The 9,287-nt window shown below is 35.5% G+C and overlaps 1 protein-coding gene across 7 annotated transcripts in view; it reads right to left on the reverse strand.

The window, feature by feature from the left end:
* DLG1 (discs large MAGUK scaffold protein 1) overlaps window positions 1-9,287 on the reverse strand; it is a 102,653-nt gene that overhangs the window by 78,228 nt on the left and 15,138 nt on the right. The window lies entirely within an intron of this gene.

The raw sequence follows: 9,287 nt of genomic DNA on the forward strand, positions 1-9,287 counted from the left end.
AGTGGCTGTCAGTTTACTAGTTCTCACAGAAAATAAGGGCTATTTTTCAAGGCTACAGTGATGCTGGAGAGCAGTGGATGGGAACAAGGCAAGTTAAAATTCCACAAAGCTCACTCTGAATTGTTACATGCCTTTGGTTAATTTCCAGAGCTCTAACAAAGTTCAGTCTGACAATTTCAGACACTTTTCTCAATGCTTTTATAGGGGAAATAATTTTTGCTATTCCTTTGGGTCACTTTTGATTCTAGGAACCCGTAATTCTAAATTTTCAATGAATATCAACTATATTTTTTACTATGGTTGGCATCATTGGAAATATCTCATTTATACAGTGTTGAAAAAATGGTATTCTACATAAGTAAAATAACTAGATTATAAAAGTTTCTTTAATCAACATAATATTTCAAAGCCATTTTTCTAAAACCTGTAACATTTCTTTGCTTTCCTAAATAACTTAAATTACTCAATAATGTGAATTTTATCACTAAGAACATCAGTAACAATCTGAGCATGGTGGCTTATGCCTGTAATCCCAGCACTTTGGGAGGCCAAGTCAGGAAGATCACTTGAGACCAGGAGTTTGAGACCAGCCAGGGAAACATGTGAGACCTCATCTCTACAGAAAATTTAAAAAGTTAAATTAGCTGGCCATGGTGGTATGCACTTGTAGTTCTAGCTACTTGGGGGGCTGAGGTAGGAGGATCTCTTGAGCCTAGTAGGTTACAGTGAGCTATGAGGAGCCACTGCACTCCAACCTGATGACAGAGTGACCCAGTCTCAAAACCAAAAAAACAAAACAAGAAACCAAAAAACTAATAAGAGGTCTGTCTTTAGAACACTGGTTCTCAAAGTTTGGTACCAGGAACAGCAAGATCAATACCAACAGCTCAAGGAAACTTGTTTAGAAATGCAAATTTTCATATCCCAATGAAGTTCTAGTGAATCAGAAATATAGAAATGGGGTCAATAAATTTCTTTTTTTCCTTTCTTTTTTTTGAGTCAGGGGTTTCACTCTGTGGCCCAATCTGGAGTGCAGTGGCATGATCACAGTTCATCACAACCTCAATGTCCTGGGCCAGGCAATTCCGCCTTAGGCTCCTAAGTAGCTGGGACTACTGGCATGCGCCACCACATCCGGCTCATGTTTTTGATTTTTCGTAGAGAGGAGGTCATGCTATGTTGCCTAAGTTGGTCTTGGACTCTTGGGCTCAAGCAATCCTCTTGCCTTGGCCTCCCAAAGTGCTGGGATTACAGGCAAGAGCACTGTGCACCACCCAGAAATCTTTTAAGAAGGCCTCTAGGTGACCTTAATACAAGTTGAAATTTGAAAACTGTTAAACTTTGTCTAATGAGGAAGTTAAATGTATTTGTTCTTGGTTTTCCTTTTTTGTTTAGTTTTAAATATCTTTTTTAATGGGTTTCTCTCATTATTAAAGCTTTTCCCTACTGCCTCAAGGGCATTTCCCTAGAGAAGCTTAGTAATTATTAAAATTTTAAGGTTACTGATGCATACTGCCAAGTATAACGCTGTATTTAACAACATTCACATTAGGGTCAGCAATTGATCTGGACTATTTGGAACTTCTAGTTTTAAAATTGAGATTAAAGGGGTTTATAGACATGGGGCTTCCAATACTAAAACCAAAAAAAGTTCTGGGTGAATCAGGATGTGTTGGTTAGCCTAACACACGTGAGCAGTATATCAATGACCCATTTAAAGTGTTCCCACATGGACAATTCAAAAAAAATCTATATTAAATAAAAAAAATTTAGCTAGGCGTGGTGGTGCACGCCTGCAGTCCCAGCTATCAGGAAGGCTGAGGTGGAAGGATCGTATGAGTCCAGCAGGTTGAGGCTACAATGGCTGTGAGTGTGCCATTGTACTTTAGCCTAGGTGACAGAGTGGGACTCCAACTCATAAACAACAAAAAAAACCCATCTATTTTTGCTTTGAGCTTCTCATGTTGAACTCTAAGCCAACTGAAATAACTAGCTAATTTGTCCAATATTTATTTCTAAAAAGTTTCTTCCCATTTATTTGTCCTTAACATACTATATCTTATTTTAAAAAGTTAAATTACAGAATATTTTACAAACAATAAAATTTACAAGCTTGAACAGCTTAGCTGAAAGAATTTTGATAACTATATATACCCATGAAACCAGTACACCAAGCAAGAAAGTTCCACTGTGTAACTTTATAGTCAGTCCCAATCACTAGCAACCATTTTCTGACTTCTATTTCCACAAATTAGCATTACCTGCTCATGATGAACATATAAGTGAAACTATACAGTATGTATTACTATCGTGTCTTTTCTTCTACTCAGTGTGAAATTTTTGCATCACCCAGGTGGTTTTGTGTTTCAGTAGTTCATTTCTTTTGATTGTTGAGTAGTATTACATTGAATAAGTAGACCACAATTCACTTAGCTTTTTTCCTCTTGGTGGAAACTTGGGGTCATTTCCAGGTCTGGATTATTATGAATAATGCCATTATGAGTATTTTGTCAAAAATGTTTTTGTGGACATATGGTTTCCTTTCTGTTGGGTAAAACCTAAGTGATAAAATTAGGTCTATGTTTAACTTCTTAAAAACCTCCTTAAACGTTCTTGTAGCTGTGTACCATTTTACATGTTGGCCAGTAATGAATGAGACTTGCAGTTGCTTCATATCTTCACCAGCGAATGTTGTCAGTTTTTTTCTTTAGCCATTCACCTAGGTGGGATATGGCATTTCATTACAGCTTTAAAAGACACCTATTTTTATTTAGGCATAATCAATCATTTTAGCGTACAGTTAAGAGTTTTGACAATGAATTAAGAGGTTTGATTAAGTCGTGCAGTCACTCACAATCAAGAGGACAATAACATCAGTCCTATCCAGATTCCATCAAGACTCCTTACTTGTGGTTTTTGCATTTTTCTCTGATGCCTAATGTTAAGTACCTTTCCATATGCTCACTGGGTATTCATATATCTTCTTTTTGTGAAATACCTGCTGAAGTCTTTTAAGCATTTCACTCATCTTTTTATTGATTTGTAGAAGATATTTATTTTATTTTGAGCCAGAGTCTCACTCTGTCACCCAGGCTGGAGCGCAGTGGCACACTCACGGCCACTGCAGCCTCGACCTGTTGGGCTCAGGTGATCTTTCTGCCTCAGCCTTCCAAGTAGCTGAAACCACAGGCACATGCCACCACACCTAGCTAATTTTTTTATTTATTGTAGACATGAGGTCTTGCCATGAAGCCCAGGCTGGTTTTGAACCTGTGGCTCAGGCAATCCTCTCGCCTCTATCTCCCAAAGTGCTGGGATTACAAGCGTGAGCCACTGCGCCCAGCCAGATACTTGTATATTCTGGATACAAATATTTTGTCAGATAAATGTACCTAAAATTTTTTTTACCACTATGTGGCCTGCCTACTTGGTTTCTTAATGGCATGTTTGTGAAGGTTAGTGCTTTATGTATCTTCTCCAAGGAATTACTGCCTACCCTAGGCTTGGAAAAATATTCTGATGTTTTTCTTCTACGAAGGTTATGGTTCTGCGTTTTACATTTAAATCTATGATCCAACTAGAATAAGTTTTGTGTTTGGAGTTAAGACTGATTTAGGTTCATGTTTTTCCACAGACATCTAGTTATTCCTGTACCATTTGCTGAAAACTTTCCCTTTTCTGTTGAAGTGACTTGGCCCTTTGGAACTATTTAAGAACTTTGTCTAATCTGAATTTTCTAAGGATTTTTTTGGGTATATTTCCTTTTAGAAGTTTAGTTCTATGATCCAATTCAAGTTAATTTTTGCATATTGTATAAAAGGACTGAGATTCTTCTTTTCCTTTGTCTACTTATTTTATTAATTATAGAAGAGAATATTTAAATCTCCAACTGTTGTAGATCTGTCTAGTTCTTTCCCTAGTTCTGGCAATTTTTACTTCATGTATTTTGAAAATATTATTAGTTAAATGCACACTCAGGACTGGTATGTCTCCTTGATGATGCTTTTGTCACTATGAAATTTATATACGATAACATTATTTGTCTTAATTCCTGTTCTGTCGCATGTTAATACAGTAGCTTTAGAATGCTGTTTGTATGATGTATCTTCTTTCACTCTTTTACTTACCTGAGTCTTTATATTAAAAATAAGTTTCTGATTAATTGGAGCATGTATTATAATGTACTTATTAACATGGCTGAATTTCAGTCTCGCATCTTGGTAATACTTTTTTATTTTCCCAGTCTGCTCTTCCTTTCCCATCTTTGTGTAAAGCATATATTTTTACAGTAATCCATTTAATCTCCTGTATTGATGATTTTTTAAAAGTGATACCGCTTTGCAGAATATTAGTAGTTTTGCTAGAGATTATAATATGTAACTAAGTGATTACAAGTTTACTTTTACAAAATTTTATACTACTTTACAAACTGTGTAAGAAACAGTTCCAACTTTCCTTTTGATTTATGTTCTACTGTTCTTCCTTCTATATGTTATAACTGCCACAGTAAATTGCTATTCAAAAAATTTTAAATAGCCAAAAGTCTTATAGTAAAACTGAAAACAGATCTTTTATATTTATATAGGCATTTACCCTTTCTGTTTGTCCTTAATTCCTTTCTGCAGATCTAGGGTTTCATCTGGTATAATTTCTCTTCAATCAGAACAATTCCTTTAGTATTTCTTGTAAGTCTGCCAGGGACAAATTCTCTCAAATACTGTTTGAAGATGTCTTTATTTCACCTCCATTTCTTTTTTTAACTTTTATTTTTAGTCCAGCTAATTCAGTTCAATTATTTTGCCTAATTTCGATGAATAATTTCAATAAATATAGAACTCTTTGTTGACGGCTTTCCCTTTCAGCACTTTAAATATACCATTCAACTGCATTATGTCTTTTACTGTTCCTAGTGAGAAGTCAGTTGTTATTTGTTGTTCTTATTCCCACTTTTAAGATATGCTTCTTAGCATAGGTTTCTAGTACTTTCATTATGATGTACCTAGGGGCTTGGTTTTCCATGTATGTATCCTGCTTGGATGTACTGAACTTCATACACATGTGGATTGATATCCTTCATTAGTTTTGGAAAGTTTCTTGTCCTTATCTCTTCCGAGATTCTGTCTCCTATTTGTTACTATCTGACATTGTTCCATAGATTTTAGATGCTCTGGCCTATCATTTCCTCTCAATTTATATTTTTTCCCTCTATCTTGAAGTTCAGCTAGAATTTTTTTCTGGTCTATGTTCAAATTCAGTGATTCTTTCCTCTGCTAATTCCAATGAGCTATTAAGTCTTTCAAATGAAGATTTTATTTCTGATAGGTTTTTATATATGGCAATTCCACTTGACTCATATTTTGTTGTTTCTGTATCTTTGCTGAAACTCTCCAATCTCTTCATCCATATTGTCTACCTTTACTTCTGAATTCTTTAGCATTTTTATCATCATCATGATTTTATCATAATTATTTTAAAGTCTTGTGATGTATCCAACATCTGGGCCTTCTCTTGATTTACTTCTAATGACTGCTTTCTGGCTTCATGAGTTATACTTTCTTTCTTCTTTGCATGTCTTGTGATTTTTAATTGTAAACATTATAGACATTTTGGGTAAAATAAGGGTAGAAATTAAAGTTAAATAATATTTATTTCTAGACCAGAAAAATAATCGATATGTCAGGCTACTAGATTTGGGAGCTGTATCAGTATGATCTATACCTGAATTGCAACTGGATATTGTTGTAGCTTTAATTTAGTTTAAAGTGAGTTTTAGTTTAGTTTAATTTAGTTTAAGAGCAAGATGAAGATTTTTTTCTTTTGAGAGGCTTGGGCACTGATGAGATTTGCAAGATATTATTTTATAGCTAGCCGCTGACATTCAAAACTCTCTGGTTTATAACTCAGGGGTCAGTTTCCTGTGTTACCAGTAAATTTTTTTTGCTTACTGGATCTGACTCAGATTTTCTGTATCCTGGAAGATATCTACGTACACTGCCTTGGAACGCTTTATCTCAACTTTCTTGACTCATTCCCATACCTCAGTAACCGTTAAGCAGAGTACCTGGAATTGATTTTCACAGACCTTTTGCCCATGGCCCCCTACATTTAGTTGCTAGTTACCTTGTATTTGGGGATGTCCTGTATGATTCAGGAATGAGTCTCAATTCTCCTTTGTTCCTGAACTTTGGCTTATTGTCTCTGAGTACTAAGTAAAGAACCATGAGAAAGAGTATGGTAGATAGGTGGTAGATGTGTTTTGTAGCTTTTCAGAATTTTTAATCTGTTTTACTAGTCCACAAGAGGCCAGTGCATTTTGGGTGAAGTTTTGCTGGTTTCTCCCTCTCCCTGTCTATTCCTTCTTCTCCTCCTACCACTCTTCCAAAGATAAGAGCTGCCATGGGTGTCTTCTCTCCTTGTTACTTTCCGGACCTGAGTTCACTTAGGTCTCTTTGAATCCTCAGTTCTCTGGTGAGTTTAGTCTTTCTAAATTCTAAATTGTTTTGGTTGTCAGGGTAAGAGTGATGACCCCTTGAGACTTTCCACATTTCTGCTTTGCAAATTTGTTCAAATAATCACTACTCTTGGAAGATGCTATGCTTTTTAAATTGTTGTAGCCTTTAAACACACAAAAGTACAATTTCCATTTAGTTGTACTGCATATAAAATTATTTATTTATTTTCTAAGACTGCAGTTTTATAATCTTTAATAAAGTATTGCTGTATATTTGAAGTCTCAAGCACACAAGAGTTATTTTCACTCAAATACTAGTTGGTTATACCATGATCACATAACAACTAAAACAAAAGCAGATTTCTAATTCTTTTGTAAATGATCAGTCATTCCTTTTTCTATCCTGGATTCAGTCTATCCTTGGACTATAAAGGATCTTCCAAAGGACAGGATGCAGGAATATGTTTATACAGCTAAGTATGTACAGGGGAGGGTCAGATAGTGAGAAAGTTTGATCTGAAAAAAGCATTAAAAATGTAATTTACATTTCTGGGGTACTTTTCCTGTCAGTTTCCAGCCATGTTTATCTTCATTCTGAGAAGTACCTTCTGATTTTCTTTATATTTTGTGGTTGAAAAGGCTTCTATTGATTCATATTGAAGAATTGATTTAAAATAATTAGCAATACTGGATAGCACTGTTGAGACTCAGGATATAAGGCTCGTCTCTATATCTCAAATCCTAAAGTTTCAAAAAGTGTCAAGCTATACTTTAAAAATAAAATAGCACTGCATAATTGAGTGGTTGAGGTAAATCCTCCCTGTATCATTTATTACATATTATTAGCTACTCTGGGCAAATTCACCTCTAAATTTTAGTTTTCTCATTGGAAAAATGATAAGAATGATACTCCTAGGAGTCTATCACAAGCAATGTAAAATATTTCATTGGAACACCATTTCCCAATTTAGACAGCAGTAGGTTCCTACAAATAAAGTAAATAAAGTATTATTGAATATGAAGTCACAACGCAAAATTTAGAACATGAGATAACAATTCACCATAAGGCACCACAAAATATCACATATTAGACACCTATGAATTCCAGAAAATAGATTATATATAGAAAATAAAACAACTATGTTTAACAGAAACATCTTAAAGCATATAAGTACTTGTAAGTAAGTAATCAAGATTTCATCAAAATCAAGGCAGACTTTAAAAAGAACAAAGAACATCTTTAAAAAAGTCAATGATACTTTAAAACTAAAATCTTAGTTTAGATTTAAAGAGCAGACTACGGCAACCCCTTCAGGTTATCTCCCACTGTGGGAGCTTTCCTGTTCTCTCAATAAATCCTGCTTTCTAAAAATAAATAAATAAATAGATAAAATAAAGAGCAGACTAGATACAGATCGAGAAAATTTAAGCTGCTACAGTCCCAGTCACTTGAGAGGCTGAGCAAGGAGGATCATTTGAGCCCAGGAGTTTGAAGCTACATGGTGCGCTGTACAGTGCTTATGAATAGCTACTGCACTCTGGCCTAGGCAAAATAGTGAGGCCCTGTCTTAAAAAAGAAAATCTAAAAACTAGAAAATAGACTTAAATAAAAGAAATGAAGCACAAGGAGACAGAAATGATAAACATAAAATTGGGGTTCAAAGACGTGAAGAACACAATAACAACATCTAATTACAGGAGTTCAAGAAGGATAGAATACACATGACATGGCAAAGTAAGAACCTGAAAAGACAATGGCTAAGAAGTTTTCAAAACTGATAAAAGACATGACTCCTCTGATTCAGTAAGTATAATGAATTCTAAGCAGAATACATAAAATGCTAGACATAGACACAGTTTCACATTTTAGTGAAATTGAAACACACCAAAGATAAAGAGATCTTAAAAGCAACCAGTGCAAAAAACAAATCACCTACAAGTAATAATACAGAGAAGACCTTTTTTACTAAACACCAACAAATGAGCTAGACAGCATAAACCAGGATTTTCTTTTTTTTTTTCTTTTTTTTTTTTTTGCGGGGGTTGGAGTCTCACTCGGTCACCCAGACTGGAGTGCAGTGGCCGCTCCTGGCCACCGCAGCCTTGCCTGCTTGGCTCCGGCGATCCTTCTGCCTCAGCCTTCCGAGTAGCTGGAATTACAGGCGTGCTAACACGCCCGGCTGATTTTTTTAATTTTTATTGTAGAGATGAGGTTTCGCTGCCAGGCGGGTCTCGAACCCGCAGGCTCAGGCAATCCACTTACCTCAGCCTCCCAAAGGTGCGGGATTATAGGCTGAGCCACTGAGCCCGGCTTGAACCAGGATTTTCTAAGTATTAAGAGACAATTGCTGTCAACCTATAATTCCAAATTTAACTGAATTTACAAGTGAAGTAAAATAAAGATATTTTCCGACAAAGTCTAGGCTATCTACCATTAAGAAATCATGTTGAAACAATAAACCAAGGGCTCTCACCAAGGGGCATTTAGATATTTATGTAACATTTTTGCTTCTTACAATTAATAAGTAGTTCATGAGCATGTAAAGGATGGAAGCTAGAAAAGCTAAATTTTCTACAGTGAACAAAACAGCATTTTTCAATAAACAACTGTTCAATCCAAATGTTAGTAGTGTTCTACTGAGAAACATAGAGGAAAAAGGAGAAACATAAGAAGGGATATACAAACAAAAAAATGGTATACTGTTGGGTTAACTATTAAAAAACAAAAATAAAAATGACTAAGTTAGCCGGACTCAGTGGCTCAGCCTGTAATCCCGTGCCTTTGGGAGGCTGAGGTGAGTGGATTGCCTGAGCCCGCAGGTTCGAGACCCATCTG

Source organism: Carlito syrichta, unplaced genomic scaffold (assembly GCF_000164805.1).
Source record: "Carlito syrichta isolate Samal-C Ts95f unplaced genomic scaffold, Tarsius_syrichta-2.0.1 Scaffold115961, whole genome shotgun sequence".
In the NCBI taxonomy this organism is placed as follows: Eukaryota; Metazoa; Chordata; class Mammalia; order Primates; family Tarsiidae; genus Carlito; species Carlito syrichta.